This window comes from Gobio gobio (assembly GCF_949357685.1).
Source record: "Gobio gobio genome assembly, chromosome: 19".
Taxonomy (NCBI): Eukaryota; Metazoa; Chordata; class Actinopteri; order Cypriniformes; family Gobionidae; genus Gobio; species Gobio gobio.
Genome location: NC_137112.1, coordinates 45,621,200 through 45,638,490, shown reverse-complemented (window position 1 = coordinate 45,638,490; position 17,291 = coordinate 45,621,200). Strand labels below are relative to the sequence as shown.

Sequence of the window (17,291 nt, the reverse complement as noted above, 5' to 3'; positions counted from 1 at the left end):
TGTAAAATGTCTGACTTGAGTGTCTAAATTTTAAGTAGAACTACAGAAAAAGTTTTATTTATTTTACACTTTACCTCTGTCAGATTATGTTGTTATTATTGTGGGACAGGCGTGGATTGTAACACATATCATATTCAACTTTTGTATTAGAAGACCAGCGTGTGTGTGTGTGTGTGTGTGTGTGTGTGTGTGTGTGTGTGTGTGTGTGTGTGTGTGTGTGTGTGTGTGTGTGTGTGTGTGTGTGTGTGTGTGTGTGTGTGTGTGTGTGTGTGTGTGTGTGTGTGTGTGTGTGTGTGTGTGCGTGCGTGCGTGTGTGTGTGTGTTAAAGGATTAGTTCACTTTTAAATAAACTTTTGCTGATAATTTACTCACCCCCATGTCATCCAAGATGTCCATGTCTTTCTTTCTGCAGTCGAAAAGAAATTAAGGTTTTGGATGAAAACAGTCCAGGGTTGTTCTCCATATAATGGACTTCAATGGGCTCCAAACGGTCCAAATGACAGTTTCAGTGCAGCTTCAAAGGGCTTTAAACGATACCAGACGATGAATAAGGGTCTTATCTAGCCAAATCATCAGTTTCTGCGAGAAACCGAGCAGTATTTATGCTATTATTTTACCTCTTAACAGGCAAACTCGATCGAGCTCAGCCATAACTTCCGGAGAGTGAGGTCAAATTAGATCGTGGTTATAGATATATCGATAGTAGATGCCTCATTCTACTGATCCGTGCAGTCGCTAAAGAGGCATCTACGTATACATCTATGACCACGATCTAATTTGACCTCACTCTCCGGAAGTTATCGCGGAACTCAGAGACGATCGAGTTCGTCTGTTAAGAGGTAAATCAAAAGCATAAATACTGCTAGGTTTCTCACAGAAGCTGATGGTTTTGCTAGATAAGACCCTTATTCATCGTCTGGTATCGTTTAAAGCCCTTTGAAGCTGCACTGAAACTGTCATTTGGACCTTGAACCGTTTGGAGCCCATTGAAGTCCATTATATGGAGAACAACCCTGGACTGTTTTCATCCAAAACCTTAATTTCTTTTCGACTGCAGAAAGAAAGACATCTTGGATGACATGGGGGTGAGTAAATTATCAGCAAAAGTTCATTTAAAAGTGAACTAATCCTTTAAGACTCCAGCGAACGCTGTCTGCTGCTAGACATGGTGCTGCTCTTAGGGGTTTTTCACATATTTGCCTCCTCCTGTACGCAGAGACTCGTCTTTACCCACAACCTGCGACAGATAACCAACAAACACCCAATAACTGTAATGCAACATTAGTTCATGAATGAATCAGAATGGGAAAGAGCGATTCTGTGTGCCTTACACTGCTCATCATGTGCTGATGGATTTCTTTGTGGGTCAAAGGTCGATCCGCCTCATTTATGAGAGAAGAGTCCTCTGCCTTAAAATCATGCCTGAATCGTACAAAATAAGAGTCATTTTTGCCACATATTATGTGTAAATTTGTTTTATCTCCATAGACTGTGCCTATATGGCTCAACATGAGCTGCTCTCACCTGGTAATGGAGGGCTGAACGATCGCTTCGTCTCTCTGCTCGTCTGGTTTCTGAACCGGCAGGAACTGAGGGACCTCTTCCAGGCCCTGTTATTTACATTAGTTGCACTATTGGTCAACAAAGTAATATACTCATCAGACTGCATTTATTTGATATATTTTTTCATTTCTGTGAATTTTCAGCATCATTACTCCAGTCTTCAGTGTCACATGATCCTTCAGAAATCCTTCTAACATGAGGATTTGATGCTCAAGAAACATTTCTGATCGTTATCAAAGTTTTGTTGCTTAATATTTTTGTGGACACTGTGGTATTACAAAATGTAAGATTATGTTTAAAGTACAGCTGTGTTTAGCATTTACGGTAAATATGATCACAGTCTGTTCAAGGAACAAAAGAAGTTCATAACAAAACCATGATACTACCATTCAAAGGTTTGGGCCTGAGTAAGATTTAATTTTTATTTTTTTAAAGAGAAGAAATTAATGCTTCTATTCAGCAAGGATGCATTAAATTGATCAAAAGTGACAGTAAAAACATTTATAATGTTAGAAAAGATTCAATATTCAATGATCCTTCTATTCAACAAAGAATCCTGAAAACAATGTATCAGGGCTTCTACCATTATTTATCAAAAACGATTACTGATGATAATAAGAAGAACCAGTATTAATAATTAAGCACCAATAATGACTGATAATAATACAAGTTAAGAGTACAACGGATGCCCTTTAGAGTATTTTACACTATTTGGTAACACTTTAGAATAGGCTACTGTTCCATCATTAATGAATTACTACACAGGAACCAATGAATAACCTGTTGTTAAGACTCTAGTAACTACTATTAACTAACATGAAACTCAGATTAAGGAATTAAGTAAGCAAGTAATAGTGCTCAGTCGAATGTGGTAGTTCACTATTAGTTAATCAACAATAACTACTATTTATTTCACACCTCCCAGAGGACTACTAAGAGCTATATACAGGTTCATAATTGACATAAATAATATTTAATTAACTCTAAAGTAAAGGACTAGTAATGACTCAAATGTTACTACATCCTTCTAAAGGAATGACTAATTATTTGGATCAGTATTCTAAAGTGAAAAACATCTGTATTCTGTAGTAATGACTGAAATCATTGTAAGCTTTTGAGGTTTTTGTAAGGTTTTGGATAGTAACACTTAAGTAATTCCTAGTGGGTTATCATGGTATTCACTTTAGAATTCCGATCCAAATAACTAGTAATTTCTATAGAAGTATATAGTAACACTTGAGCCATTGTTACCATCCAAAACCTTACAGAAACATCAAATCTTTACAATGACTTCAGTCATTACTAGAGCGTTATCATGCTTTTCACTTTAGAATACTGATCCAAATAATAATTAGTAGGTCGTTCTGAAGGATGTAGTAACACTTGAGTCATTACTAGTGGCTTACTAAGACCTTCGCTTTAGAAATAATTATACAATATGCATCATTCACATGAATTATGAACCTGTATATAGCTCTTAGTAGTTCAAAAATAGTAGTTATTGATTAGCTAATAGTGAACTACCACATTCGACTGAGCACTTTTACTTACTAATTCCTTAATCAGAGTTTCTTGTTAGTCAATAGTAGCAACTAGAGTTTTAATACTGCATTACTCACTTGTTCATGTGTAGTTATTCATTAATGATGGAATAGTATTCTAAAGTGTTCCCCCGATTTTTACAAACTGAGGAACAAGTTGATTTTTTGGTAATCAAATTGCTTGTTTAATGTTGTTTAAGCAACACACAATTGCTTTAAAGGTGATGATACATGGGGCAACTTTTTTGACCAATGTTGCTTGGCCACTTTCCCATTGGGAATGGGCAACAAATTTCTATCTGGAAACTTTAGATCGGTCATGGGCCCTGTGTCTTACCTGGTTGCCCGTTGACATTGCCTAGTAACATAGCTCAAAAAGTTGCCCTGTGTATCATCACCATTACACTATGGCTGTGTCCAAAATCGCCCCCTATACCCTCATTCACTAGTCCCTACATTAGTCCACTAATATAGTTCACTTGAAGGAGTGGATGAAAACGGGTGAGTTAGTTAACGTAGCAAACTGGCAGCTCCAGTAGTAAGATGAAAAGATTAATCTTGAACTCTGTCATGTATAAACCTTAATTAAACAACGTAATAATCATTTGCAACAGAATTTATAGCTGTATGACGTTACGCTGTGCCCACATTGGAACAGAGGTTTGGAAAATGGATGGGTGGGTGATTCAGCTGCGGGCGCCATGTTGTGGTCAGACGTGGGGATTCATCTGGCACATGACTCTGACAGTGCATTATGGATATTCTCTAGCCATGGGCATATATTAATTGTACACTCATCATTGAGGGATTGAATGAGTGCACACAATAACGTCCACTATGGTTTCGGACACCACTACAAATGGCTGTCGCCTCAAATAGTGCCCTATTTAAGGGTGTAGGGGAACGATTTCAGACACAGCCTATGAAATAACCGGTTGGTACCTTCTTGTGTGCCATCTTTTCTGTACCTTAGATTGAATGACGGTTTGAACGGTGAGCATTTCACTGGTCTTCAGCTCCAGCAGGCTGAGGTATGTCATGATGTTACTGTTCTTGATCCCAGAGGAAGAGCCCAGCATGTCTTGCACCAGTGTTTGGTCACGGTCAATCTTATTGAACACACGGTCTAGGCCTAGAATGACATCAACATATGCTTTTGTGTATAAAAACGTAAAGTATCATTCTTCTTCTAAGATGACATGTGACGATGTTATCCTCCTGATTCTTCTAGGGTTTATCCATGTGGGCATGTTAATGCATGTTCGGGTGATTTTACTAGTACATGTTTTCATCTGATCAAGGATCTTGCTGATGTCATCGGCCTGGGCTTCATACTGTTGAGTTTGTGTCACAGCAAGATGATCCATCACCCCTTTTAATGCCACCTGATTTTCCCGTTCCTTTTGGACACCTTCCATGTGCAACTGCTGCATCTCTTCTCTAACCTGGAACAACATCAACACAAAAAAAGTTTTTCTGCTGTTGTGTCTGTATTAAAATGTGAATATGAATAACACTACGCATGTTGTTCATTTAGCCCAGGCTTTTTGCTTTCAGTGTTGTTCTTATTAAAATTATTAAAATAGTTTTCGTTAAGTGAAATAAGCTGAAATCAAAAATGTTAAAACAACTAACTGAAATAAAATAAGTACTAAAATTATTATAACTAAAATTGAAATAAAAATAAATTAAAAGCTAAACAGAAAAAATATATAATAAAAATGACAAAATCTCTCCAACTTAGAATATTATAGTATAAACACTACTATATAATACAAATAAATACTAAAATAAAAGTCATTTTACAAAACTACTTTTTTTGCGATGCAAATAAACAAATAAACCGTATGAAACTCAAATCATTATCTTACAAAAAGTGGAGGGGGCCAAACTGTCCTTCCTCATCATGTATTTATATTAAATTTTCATGCCAACTTACAAAAAAATGTATGTTTGGGGTCTTTATTTTATTCGTTCTGTGATTCACACACTGACCGTATGGATTTGCTCTCTTAGTTTCTCTGCTTCTATGGTCTGTTCCTTCACAAATTTGAAAAGAGTAAAGTTCTTATCCTCGTCTGTTAAAAAAAACATAAAGAGTTATAGCATAACACATTGCAATTACTTGTTAGCACAAGACAGAACTCACAAAGCTCACCCTCAATTAATTTTGTAACCAACTTCTCCAAATTATCTTCTCCAGTCAATCTTATAATCTGCTGGAAAACCTCCTCCAGAGTGTCAGACGTCTCCTCTCGGGCTTCTGCCCTCCTCTGCTCCTTCATCTCTGCCATCAGCACACATTGTTAACAGCCATAAAATAGTTGGATTTGTAATCAATGAATCAATCAATCAGTCTGTTAAAATATACCAAAGTTCAGTCAGGTCAGTAAGACTTTTTAAAGTGTAATTAACATTTTTAATTAGCAAAGATGCCTTAAAACCAAACACAAAAATATATATTTATGGAGGAAATAGTAAACATTAACATCTGTGTTTAGCTGCATACATTGATTTGAATAGTCTACCCAATGAATATTACTACAAGCCTCAGTTCCTATATTGCACTATATTGTATTAAAATACAATTTTCACCATGCATCATCCCGGAAATAAAGCAGTCAGGGTTACAGAGCAAGCACGGGACTTGCTACTGTCAATATATACACGACACGCAGCTGTGAGCAAGTAAGACATGCTGTTGCCGTACAATACCGTATACATTAATTAGCCATAGCAGATCTACACAGGTGGAGCTGGGGAAGGTGGAGGGGTTCTGATGCTGACCAAGTATTTGAAGGTTGAGCATAGGGTTGGGTACCGAACTCGGTACTTTTAAGGGCACCGACCGAATTATGTCAGTACTACAGAGTACCGATTCACATTAAATCAATCGGTACCAAATTTCGGTACCTGGTACTAGTGTCTGTGAATATTAAACCGCAAAAAGACTATTTAAATACGAATCATGCGTGTCTCTGTGCGAACGAATGCGTAGATGCGCGGTTTACAGTCTGTGGGTTTACCTCACACACACTCTCACTCAGAATTGCGCTTGACGGTCGCATGTTTCCATCTCTGCCTCTCAAATGAGGACATGAACGCACAAACGTCATCTCCAGAGCCACTGAGAGTCACTTTATGAGCATTTTACCGTTTTATTTGAGAAAAACTACCGTCATCATATCATAAACACACAGAGAGTCAAAATCATGGTAACCCGTCAAAATAAAAGTTTGGCTAATTGACCAATAAATTACTGTTGTACAGTAGAATTTAGATACGTCTCAATGTAATAATAATACTAACACTAATGTAATAATAATAAATTATCCAAATTTAATTTTTTTAAGTTTTTTTTATAAATTACAATTTTTCTTCATGTTTTAATTTTAACCATATAAAGCTCAGTTGAGCAGCACTTTGTTTGACAAAAAAAGTTTAATTAAATTAAAAGATACATTTAATTAATGTCTTATGTCTTCATTTGATTACCAGAAAATACATAACGCATAATTTGTGGGAATTCTTTTCATAGAAATTTAATTAAAAAGAAAAAATAATAATATGGTTGTTTTTATGAATTAAATTAAGTAGCTAGTAGCCTAATATTTACTAGTAAATATTACAGTAATCAAACATCACAGACAACGGCAGACAGAGACCAGCTCTGTCATAATGTCAATAACACTTTTATAAATGACTTACAGGTTCTTTACAGTTATTTATGTAAACATCCCAAAAGTACCGAAAAAAGGTACCGTTGGGTACCGGTACCGATACCGGTTAAAGTGTGAGCAGCGAGCTCATTGGCTACTGATACAGCAGGAACCAATCAGCTGTGCCCTATAGAGAATGATGTGATTGCAAGTAGAGTCAAGGACCAGCCTGCGCCATCTAGAGTTTCACGACAGAACTTTGTATTTATTTTTGATCTTACTGATCCCAAACTTCTGAACAGCAGTGCACACAATTTAACCAACAGCAATTATTGGTTACAATTACTGCTCTCTGACCTTGTCTGCGTCTCATTTCCTGTCCAAAATCCATGGCGGATCTCTTTTCATTCTCGGTGGTCATGAACTCCTCAAGAGCGGTGACTCTCTGCAGCTCCCTCATCTCAGCTGAGTACTGTGCAAAATCCTTTTCCGCCTTCTCCTTCATCATGGTAATTTTAGTCCGAGTCTCCTCTCTTAAATACACACATATAATGAGAAACGGCTACAAAAGTCCAAAACACTTATTAGGGTGGAGCAATATATCCATACAAATTTTTTTTTGTACAAAAAATACCATGCAAAATGATAACGCTCTATTAAAAGTGAGGTGTGAAATTTTTCTAAGTTAAAGGGTTAGTTCACCCAAAGATGAAAATAATGTCATTTATTCCTCACCCTCATGTCGTTCCACACCCGTAAGACCTTTGTTCATCTTCGGAACACAGATGAAGATATTTGTGTTGAAATCCGACGGCTCAGTGAGGCCTGCATAGCCAGCAAATGCATTTCCTCTCTCAAGATCCATTAATGTACTAAACACATATTTAAATCACTTCATGTGAGTACAGTGCTTCAATATTAATAATATAAAGCGACGAGAATATTTTTGGTGCGCCTATAAAGTTAAATAACGAAAACAAAACACTGCTTGACTTCAGCAGTTTGGCGGTTTGACACGCGATCCGAATCATGATTCGACACCGATTTATAACGCTCCGCAGCTTCATGAAGCGGTGTTTTGAAATCGGCCATGACTATACAAGCCGTTATTTAGTTTTTTTGGCACATTGTGGAACGGCATGAGGGTGAGGAATAAATTAAATTATTTTCGTTTTTGGGGGAACTAACCCTTTAAAAATGGATGGGAAACCTTTTGCATTTCAGATTGGTGATGCTAGATGTGCGATTTAATCAAGACTGCGTGGAAGGGAGAGAATAACATTAATCAATAATATTTCATTGAGGACTTTATGTTTACATTGTAAGCAGGGTTATTATCGTTGATTAAAAACAAAAACAAAAACTATTAAAAACATTTTTAAAGCTGAAATAATTAGAAATGTCTCCTTGGCAACTAACTGAAAGAAAATATGAATTTAAAGCATTAATAAAAACTATAATAGCACATAAGCAATAGTAAAATAACATTGCATGGAAGTTAAATGTCATGTTGTCCAAAATATCATTAACAGATGTTTTAACAATCAAAAATCAGCTAATGATATATATTACCCTTTGCGAGCAGGTTGCCCTGCTCGCTTAATAAACAAACTCCAGCTAGTCGAGAACCAGGAAGTATGACCATATTAGCCCAGTTCTGTCAACACTGCACTGGCTCCCTATTAAACATCGCATACATTTTAAAATCTTGCTTATTACTTCCAAAGCACTAAATGGTTTAGCTCCCCAGTACTTGAGCGAGCTCTTAACATATTATACTCCATCACGTCTACTGCGGTCTCAAAATTCTGGCCAGTTGATAATACCTAGAATATCCAAATCAACTACAGGCGGTCGATCCTTTTCCTATTTAGCACCTGAACTCTGGAACAGTCTTCCTAACATTGTTGGGGAAGCAGAAACATTGTTTAGTCAGTTTAAATCTAGACTAAAAACACATCTCTTTACTGTGGCATACACATAAAACACTTTTTCAATTAAATGATTGTTAGGCTGCATTAAAGGGTTAGTTCACTCAAAAATGAAAATTCTGTCATTAATTACTTACCCTTATGTCGTTCGACACCCGTCAGACCTCCGTTCATCTTCAGAACAGAAATGAAGATATTTTAGTTGAAATCTGATGGCTCTGAAAGGCCTCCATTGGCACAATGCACTTTACACTCTCAAGACCCTTTAAAGGTACTAAAGACGTCGTTACAAAGTCCATCTCACTACAGTGGTTCTACAATAACTTTATGGAGTGACGAGAATAGTTTTTGTGCGCAAAAAAACCCTAAATAACGACTTATTTAGTGATGACGATTTCAAAACACGGCATCATGAAGCTTCGAAGCGTTATGAATCAGTGAGTCGAGTCATGATTCGGATCGCGTGTCAAACCACCAAACTGCTGAAATTTGGCGATCCAAACTGCTGAATCGACTCACTGATTCATAACGCTTCGAAGCTTCATGATGCCGTGTTTTTTTTTTTTTTTGCCGTCATCACTATATAAGTCGTTATTTAGGGTTTTTTTTGCGCACAAAAACTATTCTCTTCACTCCATAAAGTTATTGTAGAACCACTGTAGTGAGATGGACTTTGTAACAACGTCTTTAGTACCTTTTAAGGGTCTTGAGAGTGAACCGTGCCATTGTGCCAATGGAGGCCTTTCAGAGCCATCAGCTTTCAACTAAAATATCTTCATTTCTGTTCCGAAGATGAACGGAGGTCTTACGGGTGTCGAACGACATGAGGGTAAGTAATTAATGACAGAATTTTCATTTTTGGGTGAACTAACCCTTTAACTAGGTCAGCTGGAACCGGGAACACTTCCCATTACACCTGATGTACTCGTTACATCATGAGAAGAATGGCATCTACGCTAATGTTAGTCTCTCTGTTTATCCCGAGGTTTACTGCAGTCAGCGGATCCGGGCCGTATCCAGATCAGATGGTGGACCTGAGCCCACACAAGACCAACGCATCTCTGAAGTGTCTGCAGAGACCGTGTCAATTAGACTCCCCCTAAAATTGCCTCATCGACATGGCATCCTCAATAAACCAGTCTCCGGCGTGATGCCTCCGATCTTTCGAATATTGCACTTTAATAATTGTTTCATCAATACGGCATCCTCAATAAACCCATCTCCGGCATGATAACTCAGATTTTTCGATTATTCCTATTTAATAATTGTTTAATCGACACATCCTCAATAAACCCGTCTCCGGCGAGTTGCCTCCGATCTTTCGAATATTGCGATCTATTATGACCTCTGACCTGTAAAGTTGTCAGAATAATAATTATACGCTGCTTGTTAATTGGCCAGAGGAGAACTGGCACCCCGACTGAGCCTGGTTTCTCCCAAGGTTTATTTTTCTCCATTAGGCTCCTGATGGGGTTTTGGTTTCCTTGCCACTGTTGCCTCTGGCTTGGCTTGCTCAGTTGGGGACACTACATTTTTCAACTAAAAATCCAAATAAATCTAATTATTAAACTAAATAAACCATATAAACTAAATTACTGATCTAAAGCCCACATTGCCACTGTATGATAATTGAAATAAACTGATGACATCACCGTTTTCTCCGGAACGGCTATACGGCTGAATAAAATGATGTTGCATTATTTTCCTGTTTAACACTGTGAAGCTGCTTTGAAACAATCTGCCTTGTTAAAAGCGCTATATAAATAAAGTTGACTTGACTTGATATTAGCACTGACCTACAAAAAAAATATATATTAATTTATTATAGGAATTTCCCTGACTTTATCAGATTTTATTCCTTTTCAGGGTCTTCATGATTTTGAGAACTCTGTATATTAGCGAATTAACTTGATATCTCAAAGTATCTCTCTCACCCGGCATTTAAAGCTTTGGTTGACATGTAGAAAACTTTACCAATATCCTTACGAACATCTTGCAATACCTGAAAGAAAGACAAGCACTTGTTTTAAATGTGTTCAATCACTGCATCCCTGAAACTCATTATATACTCCTGAGCTGCCCCGAATGCCCAACCTTATCCAGTTTGCCATACAGCTGCTGGAATCGGGCGCGCTGCATGCGGAGTGTCTCGATCTTTTCTCTAAGCTGGCTGTTCTTCGTCATCTGTTCGTCAAAGCGAATAACAGCCTGCAGGGGAAAAAAATAATGTTCATGCACACGCTAGGGGTCAGATTTACTAACAGCTTGCACCAAGACTACTAACTACTGCCAGGATTTACTAAAGACACGCAGTGATATATTAGCGCAGAAAAGGCATGGACAGTTGTTTTTGCGGCTGACCTTATTGCATATGCATTTGTAGGAGTTTCCCTTTCAGATGCAATATTTATGGGAGGAGAGTATTTAAACAAAACATACAAGGTGATTTACTAAGGTCAGCACTAGTCATTATTTACCACCCAAAAACGCAGGTCTCAAACCGGATGCTAATTTGCGCTGCCTCATTTTCATCCGTGTTAAATTCCATATGGCGTCTACCTTGATTAAGATCTATGACTGTGTGTAGCAATAATGTGATCGCGGGTGTCGCTGTTGGACAAAGTTACTTTATGAAAACTATTGTGACTAAAATTTTTAATTTCACATTTTTTAATACTTGAGTTTTTTAAATCGATTATTTTCTCATCCTGAGACTCTGCGTCCCTGGCCTTGACTGAAGGCGGGCAACGACTGATGGCAGAAGCCGTACAACACACAAACATCAGAAATGTATTCATCTTAAATTATGATCCTTGCGGCTTTGAGGTTATGTAAATTTTGGCAGGTTATTTTACTTTAATGCATGCAAGTGAATAAAGTGATGAATGGAAATTGGAAAGTTAAATGAAGTATAGGCTGGAATTTTTGTAACAGCTACAAAAATGAAAATGGGCAAATATGGGATCACAGAGGAATAAAAGTTTCTTTATTAAAAATATTATTTTAACTCTAGAATTATGCTAAAGTATATGTATATATATATATATATAACCATTCAAAAAAGTTTGGGGTCAGTAAGATTTTTTTAATGTTTTAAAAGAAGTATCTTCCGCTCACCAAGACTGCATTTATTTGATTAAAAATACAAACAAAAACAGTAATATTGTGAAATATTATTCCAATTTAAAACAGCTGTTATCCAATATACAGTAAAGTGTAATTTATTCCTGAGATCATAGCTGAATTACTTCAGTCTTCAGTGTCACATGATCCTTCAGAAATCAGTCTAATATGATGATTTGATGCTCAAGAAACATTCATTATTATTATCAATGTCAATTTACATTTTTATTTCATGATGCTATGATGAATAGAAAGTCCAAAAGAACAGCATTTGTCTGAAATCTAAATCTTTTGTAACATTAAACACTACCGTTCAAAAGTTTGGGGTCAATAAGAATTAGAATTTTTATTTTTGGGGGATAGAAATACAATTAATCAAAACTTTTATTCATCAATGAGTTAAACTGATCAAAAGTTACAGTAAAGACAATTATAATGTTAGAAAATATTCTATATTCTATTCTATCAATGCTGTTCTTTTGAACTTTCTATTCATTAAAGAATTTTGAAAAAAAAAAATTACATAACTGTTTTCAACATTGATAATAATAATGAATGTTTCTTGAGCATCAAATCAGCATACTAGATTGATTTCTGAAGGATCAGGTGACACAGAAGACTGAAGTAATGATGCTGAAAAGTCAGCTTTGATCACAGGAATAAATTACACTTTACTGTATATTGACATAGATAACAGCTGTTCTAAATTGGAATAATATTTCACAATATTACTGTTTTTGTTTGTATTTTTAATCAAATAAATGCAGACTTGGTGAGCAGAAGATACTTCTTTTAAAAGATTAAAAAATCTTACTGACCCCAAACTTTTGAACGGTAGTGTGTGTGTGTATATATATATATATATATGCATATGCATGCGTGCGTACGTACATACATATATATAAAATGTATGTATGTGTGTATGTATGTGTATCACTTTAGTTTTCGGTCTAATTCTCACTATTAACTATTGACTTTTGCCTCAAACTTCTAATTACTGTTTAGGTATAGGGTAAGATGTAGAATATGGTAGAATATGAGTACTAATAAACAGCTAATATAGTAATATACAAGCAACTATTTATTAACTAAAGCGTTACATTAAATACAAATGTTTGTGTGTTTTGCGCGCATGCGAAGTACTCCGTGGAAGCTGCCGATGCCACCGCAAGTGGCGCTGCGACCTGCCACTGCCAGGGGGAGCGCCAGGCCCTGATGGACAATTATGTGGTCAGTAAAACTGCATGCTGTGAAATGTTTGAATCCCTTTTTACCCGTTCCAGTGTGTCCTGCGTCCTGCGTGTGGCCTTCTGAGTGTGGCGGGCCTGAGACATCTGACTCTGGGAAGCCTCTCCTCTTCTGGCTTCCATCAGCTTTTTCTCCATATTTATGATCTGTAAACAGAATGCATGCAAATGCACATCCGTAGCACCAACATTGTGTTATGTGACAAAGAAATTAGGCACATATGTACCTCCTGACCCAGCTGTTTTTGGGTCTGTCTCTCATTCTCTAGTTGAGCATCCAACGTGTTTCGTTGCTCTAGCAGAGTTTGGATACTCTCAGTGTCGTCATGCAACTGGCGACCAAGCCCACGCAACAACTCCTCCTGTTCCTCACGCAGCACAGAAATCTCCTGCCTGCTGACAAACACACACACACACAACAAGCGAAATATGCTCAAACACACACATTCCGTACAAGACACAATGCAATACATGTGCATAATGCAACATTGCTGTGCAAAACATCATGAGGACTTTACTACTGACAAATCCTAACCCTAAATGCATTTTTAGAATAAATATATTTACTTTATTGATATATTATCAGTTTTATCATTGTCAGTTAACCCAATAGACTTAATAAACAAAGCAAAAAAATGTCTGAAAGCGTTTTATGGCATTGATGGTGGGACTGACTCCTGTCTGCGAAGTGCTGCCTCTCTCTTGATTCTGTAGGCATGCAGTTCCCTCAACAACTTGAGATATTGTCTCTTCAGTCTGTCCAGTGTTTCCATCTCTGTCTCAGCTGGACACAGACAGTTGGTTGTATAAGAACATTCATTTGCATGATAATAATTCTTATTTATCAGTAACAATGTTTAATTTGCATACCAACTACACCAAGGTCTTTGCGGTCTCTGTTTGCTTTTCTTCCACGACGACATCGACGAGGCATGATGAGGATAATGATGATGATAACTCACAAAACAAAGCTTTGAATTATAAATAATAAAGACAAAACATTAAGTGAATATAAAATATGGTGTATATATTACATTAAAAGTACAAGTAAAACATTTATCATCAAGTATGGTACATTAAACATTTGATTAATTGAGATTGTAAAATTATTTATTTTTGCCCAGAAACGCGATGGTCCTAATCCGGACATGCGCACTGCCTCTATGGGGCGAGTAGCAGTCGATTCGTCAAATAAGTTACATAAATCCAGATGACTTTTAAGAAATTAAATATGGAAATATGAAGGGGGGGGGGGGGGGGGGGGCTATTGAAGAGTTTATATGGATGAATAACTGAACAAATATAAAGCAGAGGACAACGAATAAGAAGACGGTAAACATTCGACGGTGACGTCTGAGGTTCACACATGAAAATGCATCGTTTCTAATACAACACATCAGTGTATAAAGTTATACACTATTTATACTGCTGTGTAGGGTTCACTAACTGAAATTACGATGGTATTGTTTTGCTTTTGGGCTTGTACACAGTACTTTTTGGAGTACTTTGAAGTAACGTTAACGCTCCAGAATGTACATATTCGAGTAACATATCAATAATTTACGTTCCCAATAACATGGTAGTATCACAGCATTTGTTTACTATATATTGTCCTACAGAGACCATAAAATGTTTCTGATAACATTAACATGACTAAAAAATAGTACCTTTATCACTCTTCGGGTGGTTTATTTCATATGTCTTCCTCTTAGACAAATTTGTTAGCAACTGTATCTAAGGAAAATAAACGGTCTTTTTATTTTGTGTTTTTATTTTAAATTTCGTCACCGCCCCTTTTTAAGGAGAAACTAGACTTCCTTTGACTTCAATACAAAATAGCGACACGAACGTCCGTACACAGCCGGCAGCCTTAAAGGTGCACTATGTAAAAAAAAACAAAAATCTGTAAAATATCCAAAAACCACTAGGCCAGTGTTATATATTTTGTTCAATTGAGTACTTACAATATCCCAAATGTTTCCAACTATTTATAAATTGTGAGCAATTGCTATTTTAACAGAGGAACCGGGACGTGTGAGGCCTGTCGATTGTCATATCTTACCCTCGGTTTTTATTTTGCAGAAACGCTGCAGTGTAACAAGTGTCATATCAGCCGCCGAGCTAACACACAGAGTAACGAAAGTTTACTTGATAAAGTTATAAATATGGATATTTTTCTTACACAAACGCGTCAATTCGCTTCAGAAGGCCTTTATTAACACCCCAGAGCCGCGTGGAGCAGTTATTTGACGGACAGATGCACTTTTAATGGACTTCAAAAACAGAGCAACTATGAATCAAATTCTAATGCTTGGATTAGCCGGGACTTTTGTAATATAACTCAGATTTTATTCGTCGGAAAGAAGAATGTCATATTCACCTAGGATGACTTGGGGGTGAGTAAATTATGGGCTAATTTTCATTTTGGGGTGAACTATCCCTTTAATTTGGTCAATTAAAAAAAAAACGTCCCTTCATTTTCCCATTCTCTATAAAATACTACGCAGATATTTTTTTAAATAATTTCCACGGGCCAAATGTTATTTTAATTCAAAATATTTTGTTAATTTTCAAATGTATGCAGTGTTTCTGATAATGTGAACATACTAAACATACTAAGTTGACTAAAATTGAAATAAAAATAAATTAAAGTTAAACAGAAAAAAATATATAATAAAAATGACAAAATCACTCAAACTTAGAATATTATAGTATAAACACTACAGGACTCGACAATAAGCCTGTTAACGTGCTTGTCCTTCGGATCTGTTATTCACTTTTTTTTGTGCTGTAAATATAATTTATTCTGAAGCAATATTCTCACCTATGTTCAGTCAGCGTTGACATATTTAAATATGCATATTTGTGATATTTTTACCTTTTATAAAGGCCATTTTTCCCCCAATCTTATTAAATAGGCTATGCTTTTTATATTCTTAAAATTGATCAATACATTCAATTAGAATTAAGACACTATAGGGCTGTTACCAATCAAATTAAATCATTTACACAGAAAAATTGCATTAAATAATGTTATGCGATTGTTTTAAATATTTTTTTGAATATAAAAATAAGAAAAGTTGGAAAGAATGTTTAAACATGAAACTAAATTGGCAGTAGGTGGCGGCAGAAGACCATCTGAATGAGCGAGTCATCGAGTCGATTCATTCACACAGCTGATTCGTTCAAGAATTAGGCTGTGGCCCTGTCTCAAATGGCACACTTCCTGTGCACTTTCGGTCTTGTGGACTTACAATGGCCGGCGCGTGCGCGTGTCTGTTAAGTCCATGAGACCGCAGGGTGTCCCATTTGTCATTTTAGGTCTCAGGAGGGTGCTCGCGAGTCCCTCCCTTGAGGTCGATATGCGCCCTCGATGCACACTTCTGCAGGTTACGCAGCGGACTTCTTCCCGGCAGTCAAAGCGGCGTTACGTCATTCAGAGTGTGGACTCAGAGGAAGACGGCAAGGGTTTAGGGTGCCATTTGGGACAGGGCCTATGAATGCGTCATTGAATCTTTGATTCAACCGATTCATTCTAAACACTGAATCATTCAGTAACACGCTGTTGCTGTGAGGTGCGTTATGGTTCTGCTGTGATCTTTGTTTGGAACTATTTTCGCTGCTGAAATTAGAACAAAAACGGTCAATATTGCATCTAACACGTAAGTGACTTAATGTTCATTAATTTTTTATGGAACTGTCATATGAAATCAGTGTCACATTTCAGTCGTGATGGTTTTCAGGAAAACAGCACTCTTGCTCGTATGATGTTGCTTAGATGAGGCTCTCATTTGTTGTGATTTCTCCTCGAAAGGCTGCGCGAGCGTCAACAGAGCAAAATTGTTACTGTCAATTCATTAGGCTATACATTATATATTATTATCCACTATCGATCGCCACTTACACTAAATGAATGCAGAATCATTCTTGCATTTTGGTGATTCCCTAGTTATTGTTTTTTGTTATTGACGTTTTAATCAGGCTACTTGTCCGGTAGGGCAAGTAAAATTCTCTTTCGCTTGCCCCTTCAAAAAATCCACTTGTCCCGGACAAGCGTTAATGTCGAGCCCTGCACTATACTATATAATATAAATACTAATAATTATAAATACTTATAATAATATTTTTAAAAACTACACTGTAAAAAATCCAACTTATGTTTTGTATGACAAATTCAGCTTTTAAAGTTTATTCAACTATTTAACATGAAAAAAGTTTGAAAAAATG

The 17,291-nt window shown here is 36.6% G+C and overlaps 1 pseudogene across 1 annotated transcript; it reads right to left on the bottom strand.

Annotated features, from left to right (window-relative positions):
- Nucleotides 1-1,131: 1,131 nt before the first annotated feature.
- Nucleotides 1,132-13,998, bottom strand: LOC307143644 (coiled-coil domain-containing protein 63-like; annotated as a pseudogene). Its single transcript has 14 exons — nucleotides 13,935-13,998; nucleotides 13,740-13,848; nucleotides 13,292-13,457; nucleotides 13,092-13,211; nucleotides 10,789-10,902; nucleotides 10,629-10,696; nucleotides 7,121-7,296; nucleotides 5,263-5,391; nucleotides 5,100-5,182; nucleotides 4,387-4,549; nucleotides 4,073-4,236; nucleotides 1,525-1,610; nucleotides 1,332-1,422; nucleotides 1,132-1,237 (listed from the first exon to the last, which is right to left on the bottom strand). The product of its transcript is annotated as a coiled-coil domain-containing protein 63-like (transcript).
- Between the last annotated feature and the right edge of the window lie 3,293 nt (nucleotides 13,999-17,291).